This window comes from Nerophis lumbriciformis, linkage group LG19 (assembly GCF_033978685.3).
Source record: "Nerophis lumbriciformis linkage group LG19, RoL_Nlum_v2.1, whole genome shotgun sequence".
Lineage (NCBI taxonomy): Eukaryota > Metazoa > Chordata > Actinopteri > Syngnathiformes > Syngnathidae > Nerophis > Nerophis lumbriciformis.
Genome location: NC_084566.2, coordinates 37,408,469 through 37,429,124, shown reverse-complemented (window position 1 = coordinate 37,429,124; position 20,656 = coordinate 37,408,469). Strand labels below are relative to the sequence as shown.

Here is a 20,656-nt window from a genome sequence, read left to right as displayed (position 1 = left end):
GAAATATCTCAAATAAGGGTGATATTTGCTTATTTTCTGTCTGATAAGATAATTCTTCTCACTAAGCAGATTTTATGTTAGAGTTGTTTTAAGGGTTTTGCTCCTAAATGATCTCAGTAAGATATTACAGCTTGTTGCTGAGATTTGATGACCTATATTGAGTAAAACATGCTTGAAACTAGAATATCAACTGTTGCAAAGCTGTGTCATCAACACTCACAAGTATAAAACTGCTTTTTCAAAGTAATCATTTCTTATTTCAAGCATGAAATAAAAAATCATGACTTTGACACAATTGTGTCTCATAATTAAAACAGATGACAGCCAAATGAACTGTTTTGTTTTCAATGAAACAATAGAAAATAGGTACTCATATAGTAGTACAGTTGGCACAGTACAGTAAACTGACAGTTAATATTTAAACATTTAACATTTCTAACAATTTTGAACAGAAGTAGTTCATGCACATTCAGATAAATTCTTCAAAATTACAATAAAAAACTTTTTGGCCGGGGTTCTGGGCTGTATATATGCGCACTAATTGACTGAAAGAGCACGCACTTGGCGTGATGATGTCATGTTGTCGATGGAAAAATGCATTTTTAGACCATATCATACTTGCCAACCTTGAGACCTCCGATTTCGGGAGGTGGGGGGTGGGGGGCGGGGTCGGGGTGGGGCGTGGGGCGTGGTTGGGGGCGTGGTTAAGATATATATATAAGAAATATTTGACTTTCAGTGAATTCTAGCTATATATATATATATATATATATATATATATATATATATATATATATATATATATATATATATATGTATATATATATAAATAAAAAATACTTGAATTTCAGTGTTCATTTATTTACCCATATACACACACATAACACTCCTCTACTCATTGTTGAGTTAAGGGTTGAATTGTCCATCCTTGTTCTATTCTCTGTCACTATTTCAGAACACACACATTATACAAATATACATTATAAAATCAATAAGAAAACGGGAGCTCTAATTTGGGAGTCTGAATTAGGATCAGAAGTTCCTATATAAACATTGCGCACTCACGTCGCCTTTTTGTATTGATTACTGCAGCTGTGCACTGGATTCATTCACAAATACAAACTACAACTCACAAACACTTTAGAGTTAGGCTCCACCATCAGAATGTGTACTTAAACTTATAAAGATCACATGGATATTATTCAGTGAGTTGATTCACCAAAACTAACCTGTTATACAGGAGGAAAAAGCAAAAGCAAAAGCAAAAATTTGTCCCGGGAGGTTTTCGGGAGAGCCGCTGAATTTCGGGAGTCTCCCGGAAAATCCGGGAGGGTTGGCAAGTATGCCATATGATTTGCCTGAGCGGCTAGGAGACCCCGAGAGTAACAAGCGGTTGCCTTGTTGTCTTTCCATTAAGAACAATAAATTAGTTTTTAGTATAAGTAAATGTAATGTCGAGCGCATATCATTATGTCAAGATAATGGCACTAGCATTTACTTCATTTAAGAATATTTTTCAACATATTGAGCAAAAAGTTCTCTCTTTTTTTTCTACCAAGAAAAGTGCACTTGTTATTAGTGAGAATATACTTATTTTAAGCCATTTTTGGGTTGATTGAAGTTAGCTAATTTTATTTGTTTTGGAAAGTCTTGACAAGCCAAATTTTCTTGTTCTATTGGCAGATAATTTTGCTTAGTTCAATTAAAATACCCCTCATTTTTGTATTTTTTTTTTCTTGTTTTTGAACACTGACTTTTTGCAGTGCAGCTGCATTGGACTGCTAGGCTACACACTAAAAAAATGTTGGGTTAAAAAAGAACCCAACTGCTGGTTCAGAAAAGGACAAACCCCTCATTTGAGTTATTTTAGCTCAACATTTTGGTTAAAGTTTTTCAACCCAACTTTTACGTTGAATTATTTAACCAAAAAAGTTGAGTTATGATAATTCTGATAAGATAATTCTGTCTGATAAGATAATTCTTCTCACTAAGCAGATTTTATGTTCGAGTGTTTTACTTGTTTTAAGGGTTTTGCTCCTAAATGATCTCAGTAAGATATTACAGCTTGTTGCTGAGATTTGATGACCTATATTGAGTAAAACATGCTTGAAACTAGAATATCAACTGTTGCAAAGCTGTGTCATCAACACTCACAAGTATAAAACTGCTTTTTCAAAGTAAGAATTTCTTATTTCAAGCATGAAAAAAAAATCATGACTTTGACACAATTGTGTCTCATAATTAAAACAGATGACAGCCAAATGGACTTTGCTGTTTTATTTTCAATGAAACAATAGAAAATAGGTACTCATATAGTAGTACAGTTGGCACAGTACAGTAAACTCACAGTTAATATTTAAACATTTAACATTTCTAACAATTTTGAACAGAAATAGTTCATGCACATTCAGATAAATTCTTCAAAATTACAATTAAATAAAAATTGTCCAGGGGCCGGGCTGCAAATATATACACATATATATTCAATTCGGGGTTGCGCACTAATTGACTGAAAGAGCACGCACTTGGTGCGATGATGTCATGTTATCCATGGAAAAATGCATTTTTAGACAATATGATTTGCCTGAGCGGCTAGGAGACCCCGAGAGTAACAAGCGGTTGCCTTGATGCCTTTCCATTAAGAACAATACATTCGTTTTTAGTATAAGTAAATGTAATGCCGAGCGCATATCATTATGTCAAGATAATGGCACTAACATTTACTTCATTTAGGTATATTTTTCAACATATTGAGCAAAAAGGTCTCTTTTTTTTACCAAGAAAAGTGCACTTGTTATTAGTGAGAATATACTTATTTTAAGCTATTTTTTGGTTCATTGAGGTTAGCTCATTTTACTTGTTTTGGAAAGTCTTGACAAGCCAAATTTTCTTGTTCTATTGGCAGATAATTTTGCTTAGTTCAATTGAAATACCCCTCATTTTTGTATTTTTTTTTTCTTGTTTTTGAACACTGACTTTTTGCAGTGCAGCTGCATTGGACTGCTAGGCTACACACTAAAAAAATGTTGGGTTAAAAAAGAACCCAACTGCTGGTTCAGAAAAGGACAAACCCCTCATTTGAGTTATTTTAGCTCAACATTTTGGTTAAAGTTTTTCAACCCAACTTTTACGTTGAATTATTTAACCAAAAAAGTTGAGTTATGATAATTCTGATAAGATAATTCTGTCTGATAAGATAATTCTTCTCACTAAGCAGATTTTATGTTAAAGTGTTTTACTTGTTTTAAGGGTTTTGCTCCTAAATGATCTCAGTAAGATATTACAGCTTGTTGCTGAGATTTGATGACCTATATTGAGTAAAACATGCTTGAAACTAGAATATCAACTGTTGCAAAGCTGTGTCATCAACACTCACAAGTATAAAACTGCTTTTTCAAAGTAAGAATTTCTTATTTCAAGCATGAAAAAAAAATCATGACTTTGACACAATTGTGTCTCATAATTAAACCAGATGACAGCCAAATGAACTGTTTTATTTTCAATGAAACAATAGAAAATAGGTACTCATATAGTAGTACAGTTGGCACAGTACAGTAAACTGACAGTTAATATTTAAACATTTAACATTTCTAACAATTTTGAACAGAAATAGTTCATGCACATTCAGATAAATTCTTCAAAATTACAATAAAACATTTTTTGGCCGGGGTTCCGGGCTGTATATATGCGCACTAATTGACTGAAAGAGCACGCACTTGGCGCGAGATGTCATGTTATCCATGGAAAAATGCATTTTTAGATCATATAATTTTCCTGAGCGGCTAGGAGACCCCGAGAGTAACAAGCGCTTGCCTTGTTGCCTTTCCATTAAGAACAATAAATTAGTTTTTAGTATAAGTAAATGTAATGCCGAGCGCATATCATTATGTCAAGATAATGGCACTAGCATTTACTTCATTTAGGTATATTTTTCAACATATTGAGCAAAAAGGTCTCTTTTTTTTACCAAGAAAAGTGCACTTGTTATTAGTGAGAATATACTTATTTTAAGCTATTTTTTGGTTCATTGAGGTTAGCTCATTTTACTTGTTTTGGAAAGTCTTGACAAGCCAAATTTTCTTGTTCTATTGGCAGATAATTTTGCTTAGTTCAAATAAAATACCCCTCATTTTTGTATATTTTTTTTCTTGTTTTTGAACACTGACTTTTTGCAGTGCAGCTGCATTGGACTACTAGGCTACACACTAAAAAAATGTTGGGTTAAAAAAGAACCCAACTGCTGGTTCAGAAAACGACAAACCCCTCATTTGAGTTATTTTAACTCAACATTTTGGTTTATTTTTTTCAAACCAACTTTTGCGTTGAATTATTTAACCAAAAAGTTGAGTTATGATAACTCAATGTTGGTTGATTCATTACCCAACCATTGGAATGAATTTATTTCACACAAAAGCTGAGTTAGGTTCACTGCAATGTAAGGTTATTCCAAACCCAACAATTGGGTTGCACAATTTACATAATTGCCAACCCTCCCGAATTTTCCGGGAGACTCCCGAATTTCAGTGCTTCTCCCGAAAATCTCCCGGGACAACAATTCTCCCGAATTTCTCCCGATTTCCAGCCGGACCTGAGTGAGGCCAGCCTGTCGTCACGGCCGCTTTTTTTCCATATAAACAGCGTGCCGGCCCAGTCACATTATAACATCTACGGCTTTTGGAGAGTACACAACAAGAAGGAGACGAAGCAGAAGAACGAAGAAGAGACAGTCATGGCGACGACGAGTAAGAAGACGAAGGGGGTGTTGAGCATGGTTATAAAGATAGTGACGGAGAATAGAACAAGGATGGACAATTAAACCCTAAACTCACTCCTTTCCTGCTAATTAAATTTCACAGATGCTGCCCATACCTAGGCTCCTTCAAAGGCTGTGCTACTGGCTGCAAAGCATTGCACTTTCAAATACAACAATGAGTAGAGGAGTGTTATGTGCTATGCAGAACGAAACTAAAACTGAACTGGCTACAAAGTAAACAAAAACAGAATGCTGGACGACAGCAAAGACTTACTGTGGAGCATAGACGGCGTCCTCAAAGTACATCCGAACATGACAATCAACAATGTCCCCACAAAGAAGGATAAAAACAACTGAAATCTTCTTGATTGCTAAAACAAAGTAAATGCGGGAAATATCGCTCGAAGGAAGACATGAAACTGCTACAGGAAAATACCAAAAAAAGAGAAAAAGTCACCAAAATAGGAGCGCAAGACAAGAAGTAAAACACTACACACAGGCAGAGGTGGGTAGAGTAGCCAGAAATTGTACTCAAGTAAGAGTACTGTTACTTTAGAGATTTATTACTCAAGTAAAAGTAAGGAGTAGTCACCCAAATATTTACTTGAGTAAAAGTAAAAAGTATGTTGTGAAAAAACTACTCAAGTACTGAGTAACTGATGAGTAACATACACACACACACATATATATATATATATATATATATATATATATATATATATATACATACATATACATTGATATATACAGTATATAATTTATATGTATTTATTTTGCTGTTTTTGTTTACATGTTAAAGATGTTTTAATGAATATACATGCATGTTTAACATATAGATTCCTTTCTTTCATGCAGACTAGAATATAAGTTGGTGTATTACCTGATTCTGATGACTTGCGTTGATTGTAATCAGACAGTAGTGATGATAACGTCCACGTTTTCAAATGGAGGAGAAGAAAAGTTCCTCCTTTCTGTCTAATACCACATGAAAGTGGTTGGTTTTTGGCACCTTATTTGTCCAGCTTCCATATTCGTTTTTATACACTTTACAAGAAATATATTGGCGTCAAACTCCGTAGCTTGCTAGCTTGTTTGCGCTGGCTTTCGGAGACTCTTGTTTTGAAAGCGCAGGCGCGATGGAGCGGCACTTTTATTGTGAAGACAGGAACGTCCTCATGTGCGGTCAGTCTTGAGGCTTTTGACGGGATGTACGGTTGAAATAAAAAAAGTATATTTTTTCCTTCACGCTTTTGATTGATTGATTGGAACTTTTATTATTATATTGTACAGTACAGTACATATTCCGTACAATTGACCACTAAATGGTAACACCCCAATAAGTTTTTCAACTTGTTTAAGTCAGGTCATGTGACCACCTGGCTCTGTTTGATTGGTCCAACGTCACCAGTGACTGCATCTGATTGGTGGAACGAAGTGAAACGTCACCAGTAAGGCAGGCACTTTGAAGGTCTGTCTGACAGACCAAAACAAACAAAGCGTGCATTAACAGATCGATAAAAATTAGTAGCGAGTAGCGAGCTGAATGTAGATAAAAGTAGCGGAGTAGAAGTAGCGTTCCTTCTCTATAAATATACTTAAGTAAAAGTAAAAGTATGTTGCATTAAAACTACTCTTAGAAGTACAATTTATCCCAAAAGTTACTCAAGTAGATGTAACGGAGTAAATGTAGCGCGTTACTACCCACCTCTGCACACAGGAAAACAGCAAAAAAAAGTCCAATATAAGTCAGGGTGTGATGTGACAGGTGGTGACAGTACACCTACTTTGAGACAAGAGCTATATTGATGCATGCTTGGTTATGCATTAAAATCATGTCCAACAATTGTGACTTTTTACTGTCAACTGAGTTTTGTTTTTTCACGATTTCTGCTGGTGGCGTGCCTCCGGATTTTTTCAACGCAAAAAAATGTGCCTTGGCTCAAAAAAAGGTTGGAAAAACACTGAACTAATGAGTGCGATCGTGAGCTTTTTCCATGACACAGCTTTTGAGTTTACAGTACATGGTATCGGACCAGGAAGACAGCAGATTACAGGGACCATCTGGAGGTTTTTTTTTTTTTATAACTGTACGCGCTGGCCCCGACACGTGAGACACTGTTGAGAAGCAAAAATAGCTTGCAAAATGTCAATTAATAATTGACAGGGTGGCTTTCTATGAAATTCAATAAGGAACCTAGTACTGGACACACATCTTGCAGATATCTTAGTAATGGCAGTTGGATACAAGCCAGACTCTAATGGTGACGTGGTTAGAATGCAAGATTATTATGTGGAGAATGATCCCTGCATTGGTTCTCAAACTTTTTTCACCAAGTACCACCTCAGAAAACACTTGGCTCTCCAAGTGCCACCTAATGATCAGTATTAAAATTGGTGTTGTCCCGATACCAATATTTTTTTTTTACCAGTACCAGTACCTACATTATTTCGATACTTTTCGGTACTTTTGTAAATAAAGGGCACCACAAAAAATTGCATTATTGGCTTTATTTGAACAAAAAGTATTGGTGTACAAACCCCGTTTCCATATGAGTTGGGAAATTGTGTTAGATGTAAATATAAACGGAATACAATGATTTGCAAATCATTTTCAACCCATATTCAATTGAATATGCTACAAAGACAACATATTTGATGTTCAAACCCATAAACTTTATTTTTTTTTTTGCAAATAATAATTAAGTTAGAATTTCATGGCTGCAACACGTGCCAAAGTAGTTGGGAAAGGGCGTGTTCACCACTGTGTTACATGGCCTTTCCTTTTAACAACACTCAGTAAACGTTTGGGAACTGAGGAGACACATTTTTGAAGCTTCTCAGGTGGAATTATTTCCCATTCTTGCTTGATGTACAGCTTAAGTTGTTCAACAGTCCGGGGGTCTCCGTTGTGGTATTTTAGGCTTCATAATGCGCCACACATTTTCAATGGGAGACAGGCCAGTCTAGTACCCGCACTCTTTTACTATGAAGCCACGTTGATGTAACACGTGGCTTGGCATTGTCTTGCTGAAATAAGCAGGGGCGTCCATGGTAACGTTGCTTGGATGGCAACATATGTTGCTCCAAAACCTGTATGTACCTTTCAGTATTAATGGTGCCTTCACAGATGTGTAAGTTACCCATGTCTTGGGCACTAATACACCCCCATACCATCACACATGCTGGCTTTTCAACTTTGCGCCTGTAACAATCCGGATGGTTCTTTTCCTCTTTGGTCCGGAGGACACGACGTCCACAGTTTCCAAAAACAATTTGAAATGTGGACTCGTCAGACCACAGAACACTTTTACACTTTGTATCAGTCCATCTTAGATGAGCTCAGGCCCAGCGAAGTCGACAGCGTTTCTGGGTGTTGTTGATAAACGGTTTTCGCCTTGCATAGGAGAGTTCTAACTTGCACTTACAGATGTAGCGACCAACTGTAGTTACTGACAGTGGGTTTCTGAAGTGTTCCTGAGCCCATGTGGTGATATCCTTTACACACTGATGTTGCTTGTTGATGCAGTAAAGCTTGAGGGATCGAGGGTCACGGGCTTAGCCGCTTACGTGCAGCGATTTCTCCAGATTCTTTGAACCCTTTGATGATATTACGAACCGTAGATGGTGAAATCCCTAAATTCCTTCCAATAGCTGGTTGAGAAAGGTTTTTCTTAAACTGTTCAATAATTTGCTCACACATTTGTTGACAAAGTGGTGACCCTCGCCCCATCCTTGTTTGTGAATGAGTGAGCATTTCATGGAATCTACTTTTATACCCAATCATGGCACCCACCTGTTCCCAATTAGCCTGCACACCTGTGGGATGTTCCAAATAAGTGTTTGATGAGCATTCCTCAACTTTATCAGTATTTATTGCCACCTTTCCCAACTTCTTTGTTACGTGTTGCTGGCATCAAATTCTAAAGTTAATGATTATTTGCACAAAAAAAAAAATGTTTATCAGTTTGAACATAAAATATGTTGTCTTTGTAGCATATTCAACTGAATATGGGTTGAAAATGATTTGCAAATCATTGCATTTCGTATTTGCATCCAACACAATTTCCCAACTCATATGGAAACGGGGTTTGTACATTAAACCTAGTATGTTTCTTATTGCAAGTTTGTCCTTAAATAAAATAGTGAATATACAAGACAGCTTGTCTTTTAGTAGTAAGTAGAGATGTCCGATAATGGCTTTTTTGCTGTTATCTGATATTCCGATATTGTCCAACTCTTAATTACCGATTCCGACATCACCCGATACCGATATATACAGTTGTGGAATTAACACATTATTATGCCTAATTTTGTTGTGATGCCCCGCTGGATGCATTAAACAATGTAACAAGGTTTTCCAAAATAAATCAACTCAAGTTATGGAGAAAAAAAAATGCCAACATGGCACTGCTATATTTATTATTGAAGTCACAACATGCCTCAAAACAGCAGCTTGGGATTTGGGACATGCTCTCCCTGAGAGAGCATGAGGAGGTTGAGGTGGGCGGGGTTGGGGGGTAGCGGGGGGTGTATATTGTAGCGTCCCGGAAGAGTTAGTGCTGCAAGGGATTCTGGGTATTTGTTCTGTAGTGTTTATGTTGTGTTACGGTGCGGATGTTCTCCCGAAATGTGTTTGTCATTCCTGTTTGGTGTGGGTTCACAGTGTGGCGCATATTTGTAACAGTGTTTAAGTTGTCTATACGGCCACCCTAAGTGTGACCTGTATGGCTGTTGATCAAGTATGCCTTGCATTCACTTATGTGTGTGTAAAAAACGCTTATCGTTTGTGACTGGGTCGGCACACTGTTTGTACGGAGGAAAAGCGAATGTGACGACAGGTTGTAGAGGACGCTAAAGACAGTGCCTTTAAGGCACACCCCCCAATATTGTTGTCCGGGTGGAAATCGGGAGAAATTCGGGAGAATGGTTGCCCCGGGAGATTTTCGGGAGGGGCACTGAAATTCGGGAGTCTCCCGGGAAAATCGGGAGGGTTGGCAAGTATGGATCCGTGTCCAAGCAGGGGTCGAGGATCGAGGGAGGCAGTCCAGAATCCAGAGGGAAGTCGAGGCACACGGCTCGATCACGAGAAACAGGAGAAGCATGCGAGAGTGAACTACGTTCCGGCACTGGATCTTCGTATCCGCTGGTTTTTATGCTGTCTGTCTTCATTAGTCCCAGGTGCGCAGATTAGTGATTGCCTGCATCTTTACTGTGTTTCTGGCGGAGGTGCCGGCTGAGCTTGTCGCAGAAGACATGAGGGATTGCGCATGCGCCGTGACACTGAGCCGAGGATGTCCTTGTGGCTTGTGCAGCCCTTTGAGACAATTGTGATAAAGGGCTATATGAATAAACTTTGATTGATGATTGATTGATTGATTAGTCCGTCTTCTTGGATCCTCGGGGGCCTCCGGTGGGATGTGGAAAGAGAAGTGGAAGAGGCACTCTCGACCTGCTGCCTGCCCTACGGGTCGACTATTCGTGGGTCCAGAACTATAGACTCCAAGGCATAGTCTTGCTCTAAAGTAGCTTGCCATCTGTTGCAAGCTTTGTGATCTCCGTACCTGGATCATTCCTCTTTTGTTTTCCTTCGCTTATGGTGGAATAAAAGACTATTTTTGGAATTTCGCCTCTCTGGTGTTTCTGGGATCTCCTCTGGAGTGAAAGCGTAACACTAATGCATTGTTATGCACACAATATTTCTTATCTAAAAGTTTTTTATTTTATGTTTGAAAAGGCATGTTGTCATGATCTGGCAGCTCTGCTGCTGCATGTCTGCTTTTTGTTGCACTGCCTGGTTTTCAGGTCAGGGGGCGGAGCCTCCTTCATGCATACCTGACACCCATTTCCTCCTGACCACCTAAGCTCTCCAGTCTATTTACTCGGCGCCAATAGATTCCTGCTGGTTCACTCTTCCAGTCGTATTCATCTCCTCTCCACGGATGTTTCTTTCTTGTTCCGGTGGCTCTGCCGTGTAGTGTTAACTGTTTCCTCTCCACACCATTTGTGTATGTTTTACCTTTCGCCACACCTTTGGTGTGCATCCTTAGTTGTTATTTCCTCACTCCTTTTTGAGTGCGCTATTTGTTATTATTTGTATTACTATTTCTTCTCTGCGTTCGGGCATACTTGCCAACCTTGAGACCTCCGATTTCGGGAGGTGTGGGGAGGGGGGTGGGCGTGGTCGGGGTGGGACGGGGGCGTGGTTGGGGGCGTGGCTAAAAGGGGAGGGGTACATTTACAGCTAGAATTCACCAAGTCAAGTATTTCATATACTGTATATATATATATATATAAGAAATACTTGACGTTCAGTGAATTCTATATATATATATATATATATATATATATATATATATTTATTTTATTATATATTTTATTATATATATATATATATATATATATATATATATATATATATATATATATATAAATAAAATAAATACTTGAATTTCAGTATTCATTTATTTACACATATACACACACACATAACACTCATCTACTCATTGTTGAGTTAAGGGTTGAATTGTCCATCCTTGTTCTATTCTCTGTCACTATTTTTCGAACCATGCTTAACACCCTCTCTGATGCATTGCTGTGTGGCACGCACAAAAGTGCTTTCATCAAATGCACTAGATGGCAGTATTGTCCTGTTTAAGAGTGTCACAACATTGCTGTTTACGGCAGACGAACTGCTTTACGGTAGACGAAAACGTGACTGTTGTTGTTGTGTGTTGTTACCGCGCTGGGAGTACGTTAATGAAACTGCCTAACAATAAACCCACATAAGAAACCAAGAACTCGCCCTCCATCATTCTACAGTTATAACGTCATTGGGCAGGTATGCTTTTTTATATTGTGGAGGACCTGAGTCCGCCTGAATTTCGGGAGATTTTCGGGAGAAAATTTGTCCCGGGAGGTTTTCGGGAGAGGCGCTGAATTTCGGGAGTCTCCCGGAAAATCCGGGAGGGTTGGCAAGTATGCGTTCGGGTCCCACTCCGGCGAAAGCCGATTGTGACACATTGTTAAAATTGTGATGTTTTTGGGCCGGGCCAAGCAACAATTACATTGATTTCAATTAAGTTCAGTGGAACTTGTTAATTTGAGATACAATCAATAAATCAATCAATGTTTACTTATAAAGCCCTAAATCACGAATGTCTCAAAGGGCTGCACAAGCCACAACGACATCCTCGGCTCAGATCCCCCATCAGGGCAAGGAAAAACTCAACCCAATGGGATGACAATGAGAAACCTTGGAGGGGACACCCTGTATGTAAGTTATCACAAAACTTTCTGGTTCCATGAGTTCCCGGCGAGAGGACAAAAGCTGTCTTTGATCTTACCAAGCAAAAGGCTTGTAAAACTCCACTGTGTAGGATGGGAAGTGACATGAAGGTGTCGGTTTCTTTGATCTATTGTAATCCACAGGAAGATCTTGTCTTGACCCGAGATCTACAAAGTCGGAGAGGAAGCAGGACTTGACGCAAGCTACAGGCATCTTTTCTTTGAACTGTTTTGTGACCGAGGGCAACGGCTGTTTACGACCCCCTCTCCCCTTAGAAACAGCCGTTGCCATGTAATCAGGGAAAGTCCAAATAAAAGAGGAAGCGTGCAATCCTTTCTTAAGATCGTGGTGGAAGACTGTACAAAGAGTACAGCCCAGACGTTTCTCCTCATTGAGCTAAATTGAATCCTGTCTCTGTTTAATTCCTTGCTTCTTTGTCTGTTTAATAGATGTCATCTGTGTTTGAACCTGACATCTTGTAAAGAACATCATGTCATGGCTGTCTTGAGTTTCCAACACTTTCTACAACTCTTATTTTTTTGTGATAGAGTGATTGGAGCACATACTTGTTGGTCACAAAAAACATTCATGAAGTTTGGTTCTTTTATGAATTTATTATGGGTCTACTGCAAATGTGCTGGGTCAAAAGTATACATACAGCAATGTTAATATTTGCTTACATGTCCCTTGGCAAGTTTACCTGCAATAAGGCACTTTTGGTAGCCATCCACAAGCTTCTGCTTGAATTTTTGACCACTCCTCTTGACAAAATTGGTGCAGTTTAGCTAAATGTGTTGGTTTTCTGACATGGACTTGTTTCTTCAGCATTGTCCACATGTTTAAGTCAGGACTTTGGGAAGGCCATTCTAAAACCTTCATTCGAGCCTGATTTATTACCACTTTTGAGGTGTGTTTGGGGTCATTGTCCTGTTGGAACACCCAACTGCGCCCAAAACCCAACCTCCGGTCTGATGATTTTAGCTTGTCCTGAAGAATTTGGAGGTAATCCTCCTTTTTTATTGTCTCATTTAAAGCACCAGTTGCATTGGCAGCAAAACAGGCCCAGAGTATAACACTACCACCACCATGCTTGACGGTAGGCATTGTGCTCCTGGGATTAAAGGCCTCATCTTTTCTCCTCCAAACATATTGCTGGGTATTGTGGCCAAACAGCTCCATTTTTTGTTTTATTTGACCACAGAACTTTCTTCCAGAAGGTCTTATCTTTGTCCATGTGATGTCAGAACTGAACTGCACCAATTTTGTCAAGAGGAGTGGTCAAAAATTCAAGCAGAAGCTTGTGGATGGCTACCAAAAGCGCCTTATTGCAGTGAAACTTGCCAAGGGACATGTAAGCAAATATTAACATTGCTGTATGTATACTTTTGACCCAGCACATTTTCAGTAGACCCATAATAAATTCATAAAAGAACCACTTTCGTGACTCTGTATTGTTTTCCATTGTATTGGAAAACAACTATGATATGTTGTGATATATTAAACATCCATCCCTTTTCGACCTGATATTGCCTTTAAGGTCAGCTGGAGCCTATCACAGAAGACTTTGGGTGAAAGGCCAGTCAATGTGATGTATTATATAATATATATTATTTATTTCCTGGCATCTTTTAGCTTTAATTGGTAGCTTTTAAATGATTTTTATCGAATGAAGCTAATAGACTTTGTAATTGCGCACAACAGGAAGACTTAAAGGAGAAATGTTTTACATTTCTAGGGTCATGTGGTTTGATCAAATGGTTCATTCTCCTTTTCCAGAGCGCTGGATATTTTCGCAGCACACATATTTCAGTAATTGTGTATTTACTCGCCAGAAAGTCAGTTACAGTGCAACCTGAAAAGTCTATTTCCTACTTCCCAGAGACAACAATGGGAATAATTTATTGCCGGTTCAAGCAGAGGACACCGTAGAAGCTTCTATGGACAGCACAGGCAATGTTTTTAAGTCAAGTTTTAGCATTTCTAGGTGTTAAAGTATAAAAAGTTACATGATAATTCAAACACTTTTAAATGTAAAAAGAAGTTAACCTGTGTTCAACACTAACTCATAAAAACAAAACTTCCCCGTATTACGACAGCGGATGAAGGTAAAGCATTACAAGAGCACATTACCCATCTTGTTAACATTTTTGTGTTGTAAAAGTGTAAAAAGAAGTTAACTACAGTTTATTAGTAAGACATTGAAACCAAACTACCCATTTTCATGAGAAATTACAAAGGTGCAGTCTTGCAAAATCGCCCCATGCATCTTATTTTTAAACATGTTTGTGCCGTTCAAGTGTAAAAATAAGTTAAACAGGGTTTAACTATAAAGGCATTGAAAATCAACTTCTAGTTTCATGACAAATTAAGAAAAATCAGAGGATGGAAGGGATTGAAAAATGCTTGTGCATCTTGTGCAAAAATGCATCTTATTTTTAAGCATGTTTGTGCCGTTCAAGTGTAAAAATAAGTTAAACACTGTTTAACTATAAAGGCCTTGAAAATCAACTTCTAGTTTCATGACAAATGAAGAAAAATCAGAGGATTAAAGGGACTGAAAAATGCTTGTGCATCTTGTTTAAAAATGCATCTTATTTTGAAACATTTTTGTGCCGTTCAAGTGTAAAAATAAGTTAAACACTGTTTAACTATTAAGGCATTGCAAATCAACTTCTAGTTTCATGACAAATGAAGAAAAATCAAAAGATTGAAGGGATTGAAAAATGCTTGTGCAAAAATGCATCTTATTTTGAAACATTTTTTGTGCCGTTCAAGTGTAAAAATAAGTTAAACACTGTTTAACTATAAAGGCATTGAAAATCAACTTCTAGTTTCATGTCAAACGAAACAAAAATCAGAGGATTGAAGGGATTGAAAAATGCTTGTGCATCTTGTGCAAAAATGCATCTTATTTTGAAAAATGTTTGTGCCGTTCAAGTGTAAAAATAAGTTAAATGCGGTTTGACTATAAAGGCATTGAAAATCAACTTCTAGTTTCATGACAAATGAAAAAAAATCAGAGGATTGAAGGGATTGAAAAATGCTTGTGCAAAAATGCATCTTATTTTCAAACATTTTTGTGCTGTTCAAGTGTAAAAATAAGTTAAACTCTGTTTAACTATAAAGGCATTGAAAATCAACTTCTAGTTTCATGACAAATGAAAAACAAAATCAGAGGATTGAAGGGATTGAAAAATGCTTGTGCAAAAATGCATCTTATTTTGAAAAAAATGTTGTGCCGTTCAAGTGTAAAAATAAGTTAAACACGGTTTAACTATAAAGGCATTGAAAATCAACTTCTAGTTTCATGACAAATGAAAAAAAATCAGAGGATTGAAGGGATTGAAAAATGCTTGTGCATCTTGTGCAAAAATGCATCTTATTTTGAAAAAATGTTGTGCCGTTCAAGTGTAAAAATAAGTTAAACACGGTTTAACTATAAAGGCCTTGAAAATCAACTTCTAGTTTCATGACAAATGAAGAAAAATCAGAGGATTAAAGGGATTGAAAAATGCTTGTGCATCTTGTTTAAAAATGCATCTTATTTTGAAACATTTTTGTGCCGTTCAAGTGTAAAAATAAGTTAAACACGGTTTAACTATAAAGGCATTGAAAATCAACTTCTAGTTTCATGACAAATGAAAAAAAATCAGAGGATTGAAGGGATTGAAAAATGCTTGTGCAAAAATGCATCTTATTTTCAAACATTTTTGTGCTGTTCAAGTGTAAAAATAAGTTAAACTCTGTTTAACTATAAAGGCATTGAAAATCAACTTCTAGTTTCATGACAAATGAAAAAAAATCAGAGGATTGAAGGGATTGAAAAATGCTTGTGCATCTTGTGCAAAAATGCATCTTATTTTGAAAAAATTTTGTGCCGTTCAAGTGTAAAAATAAGTTAAACACGGTTTAACTATAAAGGCCTTGAAAATCAACTTCTAGTTTCATGACAAATGAAGAAAAATCAGAGGATTAAAGGGATTGAAAAATGCTTGTGCATCTTGTTTAAAAATGCATCTTATTTTGAAACATTTTTGTGCCGTTCAAGTGTAAAAATAAGTTAAACACGGTTTAACTATAAAGGCATTGAAAATCAACTTCTAGTTTCATGACAAATGAAAAAAAATCAGAGGATGGAAGGGATTGAAAAATGCTTGTGCATCTTGTGCAAAAATGCATCTTATTTTGAAAAAATGTTGTGCCGTTCAAGTGTAAAAATAAGTTAAACACGGTTTAACTATAAAGGCCTTGAAAATCAACTTCTAGTTTCATGACAAATGAAGAAAAATCAGAGGATTAAAGGGATTGAAAAATGCTTGTGCATCTTGTTTAAAAATGCATCTTATTTTGAAAAGTTTTTGTGCCGTTCAAGTGTAAAAATAAGTTAAACACTGTTTAACTATAAAGGCATTGAAAATCAACTTGTAGTTTCATGACAAATGAAAAAAAAATCAGAGGATTGAAGGGATTGAAAAATGCTTGTGCAAAAATACATCTTAATTTGAAAAATGTTTGTGCCGTTCAAGTGTAAAAATAAGTTAAACATTGTTTAACAATAAAGGCATTGAAAATCAACTTCTAGTTTCATGACAAATGAAAAAAAATCAGAGGATTGAAAAATGCTTGTGCATCTTGTGCAAAAATGCATCTTATTTTGAAACATTTTTGTGCCGTTCAAGTGTAAAAATAAATTAAACACTGTTCAACTATAAAGGAATTGAAAATCGACTTCTAGTTTCATGACAAATTAAGAAAAATCAGAAGATTGAAGGGATTGAAAAATACTTGTGCAAAAATGCATCTTATTTTGAAACATTTTTTGTGCCGTTCAAGTGTAAAAATAAGTTAAACACTGTTTAAATAAGGCATTGAAAATCAACTTCTAGTTTCATGACAAATGAAAAAAAATCAGAGGATTGAAGGGATTGAAAAATGCTAGTGCAAAAATGCATCTTATTTTGAAACATGTTTGTGCCGTTCAAGTGTAAAAATAAGTTAAACACTGTTTAACTATAAAGGCATTGAAAATCAACTTCTAGTTTCATGACAAATTAAGGAAAAATCAGAGAATTGAAGGGATTGAAAAATGCTGGTGCATCTTGTGCAAAAATGCATCTTATTTTGAAACATTTTTTTGTGCCGTTCAAGTGTAAAAATAAGTTAAACACTGTTTAACTATAAAGGCATTGAAAATCAACTTCTAGTTTCATGACAAATGAAGAAAAATCAGAGGATTGAAGGGATTGAAAAATGATTATGCATCTTGTGCAAAAACGCATCTTATTTTGAAACATTTTTGTGCCGTTCAAGTGTAAAAATAAGTTAAACACGGTTTAACTATAAAGGCATTGAAAATCAACTTCTAGTTTCATGACAAATGAAGAAAAATCAGAGAATTGAAGGGATTGAAAAATGCTTGTGCATCTTGTGCAAAAATGCATCTTATTTTGAAACATTTGTGTGACGTTCAAGTGTAAAAATAAGTTAAACACTGTTTAACTGTAAAGGCATTGAAAATCAACTTCTAGTTTCATGACAAATGAAGAAAAATCAGGATTGAAGGGATTGAAAAATGCTTGTGCAAAAATGCATCTTATTTTGAAACATTTTTGTGCCGTTCAAGTGTAAAAATAAGTTAAACACGGTTTAACTATAAAGGCATTGAAAATCAACTTCTAGTTTCATGACAAATGAAAAAAAAAATCAGAGGATTGAAGGGATTGAAAAATGCTTGTGCAAAAATGCATCTTATTTTGAAACATTTTTGTGCCGTTCAAGTGTAAAAATAAGTTAAACACTGTTTAACTATAAAGGCATTGAAAATCAACTTCTAGTTTCATGACAAATGAAGAAAAATCAGAGGATGGAAGGGATTGAAAAATGCTTGTGCAAAAATGCATTTTATTTTGAAACATTTTTGTGCCGTTCAAGTGTAAAAATAAGTTAAACACTGTTTAACTATAAAGGCCTTGAAAATAAACTTCTAGTTTCATGACAAATGAAGAAAAATCAGAGGATTGAAAAATGCTTGTGCATCTTGTGCAAAAATGCATCTTATTTTGAAACATTTTTGTGCCGTTCAAGTGTAAAAATAAGTTAAACACTGTTTAACTATAAAGGTATTGAAAATCAACTTCTAGTTTCATGACAAATGAAGAAAAATCAGAAGATTGAAGGGATTGAAAAATGCTTGTGCAAAAATGCATCTTATTTTGAAACATTTTTTGTGCCGTTCAAGTGTAAAAATAAGTTAAACACTGTTTAACTATAAAGGCATTGAAAATCAACGTCTAGTTTCATGTCAAACGAAACAAAAATCAGAGGATTGAAGGGATTGAAAAATGCTTGTGCATCTTGTGCAAAAATGCATCTTATTTTGAAAAATGTTTGTGCCGTTGAAGTGTAAAAATAAGTTAAACACTGTTTAACTATAAAGGCATTGAAAATCAACTTCTAGTTTCATGACAAATGAAGAAAAATCAGAGGATTGAAGGGATTGAAAAATGCTTGTGCATCTTGTGCAAAAATGCATCTTATTTTGAAACATTTTTGTGCCAATCAAGTGTAAAAATAAGTTAAACACTGTTTAACCGTAAAGGCATTGAAAATCAACTTCTAGTTTCATGACAAATGAAAACAAAATCAGAGGATTGAAGGGATTGAAAAATGCTCGTGCATTTTGTGCAAAAATGCATCTTATTTTGAAACATTTTTGTGCCGTTCAAGTGTAAAAATAAGTTAAACACTTAAATGTAAAAGTTGTTGATAAACAAGCAATTATTTTAATAATTAAATATGGTCATTTTAAATGAATTATTGTGATAATTCAAAATCAATTATTTCAAATATGTTTATTTTAATGTATAATTCTATGGCTGGATGTAATAAGGAGTCAGGAAAAAATACAAAGAAAAATACAATTAATTTTGATGTTTTTAGCAAAATATAGTAAAAATGTATTTATTTATTTTTTTAATTAATAAATATATTTATTTTTAGGTAAGATAAACATAATAATACAATTTATCTCTAGTCTGGATGATTTAGTTCTTGTCACCCTGTTGTTCTCCTGTCATAAAAAAAGGCTGTCCTCACTCAGGTCCGCATGGAGCTGGAGGGGGCGTGGCCTCCAGCTCCGGCTGAAAATCGGGATGTTTTCGGGAGAGGCGCTGAATTTCGGGAGTTTCCCGGAAAATTCGGGAGTGTTGGCAAGTATGAATAAATACAAGCTTGACATATCTTACTTTGCATGTAATGAGGTAATATCACACATAGGGATGATACTCGAAACCGGTTGTTCGATAAGAAAAGAACCGAGTCCTCGGACTCGAATCCCTTTTTGAGAACCGGTACCCGTTATCGAGACCACTATAGTAAAGAAAAAGAGTTGGTTCTTTATTCGAATCCCGTCCCGACCAGAAATGCCTTGTGGGACATCACAAGAAATGACGTCACGTAGCTCAGTCATTAGGCGCAGATAGCGAAAGCAGGAAAGAAAATGGACCAGAAAAAGCGCTCCAAGGTGTAATAAAGTTCAAAACAAAAAGGTATAATCCAATGAATAACTTTACTGAGAGATTTGAGCAGGGTACAAACACATGACGGACACTTTTACGACCAACCGGAAACATAGCAACCAGGCTAGCAACGCACCTCCTTTACGGCAGCTGTCGCAACGTTCTTAAAGCAACCGCAGCACATACATATATTTATATACAACAAATATCTCCCTTTTTTAACTTTTGTTTTTCTTTCCTTGTAAACAAAACAAAATCACACTGTATATGTGTTGTCTGTCTAATTATAAATAATGCAGACGAGGCGTGTTGGCTGAGTTCTTGACGTTTACTTTCACAGCGTGCTCATTCTCATTCCTAGCTGACACTTTTCAGGGCTACCGCGCATGCTCGTCACTCCCGTTGCATGCTGGGTAGTGTAGTTGTTACATTCCCTAGCTCAGGGGTCGGCAACCCAAAATGTTGAAAGAGCCATATTGGACCAAAAATACAAAAACAAATCTGTCTGGAGCCGCAAAAAATTAAAAGTCATATTACATACACACAGTGTGTCATGAGATATAAATTGAATTAATATGACTTAAAGGAAACTAAATGACCTCAAATATAGCTACAAATGAGGCATAATGATGCAATATGTACATATAGCTAGCCTAAATAGCATGTTAGCATCGATTAGCTCGCAGTCATGCAGTGACCAAATATGTCTGATTAGCACTCCACACAAGTCAATAACATCAGCAAAACTCACCTTTGTGGATTCATGCACGACGTTAAAAGTTTAGTGGACAACATGAGACAGAAAAAGAAGTGGCATAAAACACGTCCTAGAAAGTCGGAGAAAGTTATACATGTAAACAAACGGTGAGTTCAAGGACCGCCCAAATTAGTAGGACAAAACGGCGCTCGCCAAATACTCAAATCAGTGGAGCATGTTTAATAAAAACAGTGTGCTTTATAACAATTAGGGAGGCTTGTGTCATTGTCCTCCTACATAAACCATATTAAAACAAAAAATACATTTTTTTCCCCTCATCTTTTTCCATTTTTCATACGTTTTTTGAAAAAGCTCCAGAGAGCCACTAGGGCGGCGCTAAAGAG

General features: G+C 36.4%; 1 protein-coding gene across 1 annotated transcript in view; it reads right to left on the bottom strand.

Moving 5' to 3' along the window:
- LOC133618468 (AP-1 complex subunit mu-1) overlaps positions 1–20,430 on the bottom strand; it is a 56,078-nt gene extending 35,648 nt beyond the window's left edge. The window contains exon 1 of the mRNA XM_061978851.1: positions 20,307–20,430. The gene's annotated coding sequence lies outside the window, so the exon portion shown is untranslated. The remainder of the gene's footprint in view (positions 1–20,306) is intronic.
- Between the last annotated feature and the right edge of the window lie 226 nt (positions 20,431–20,656).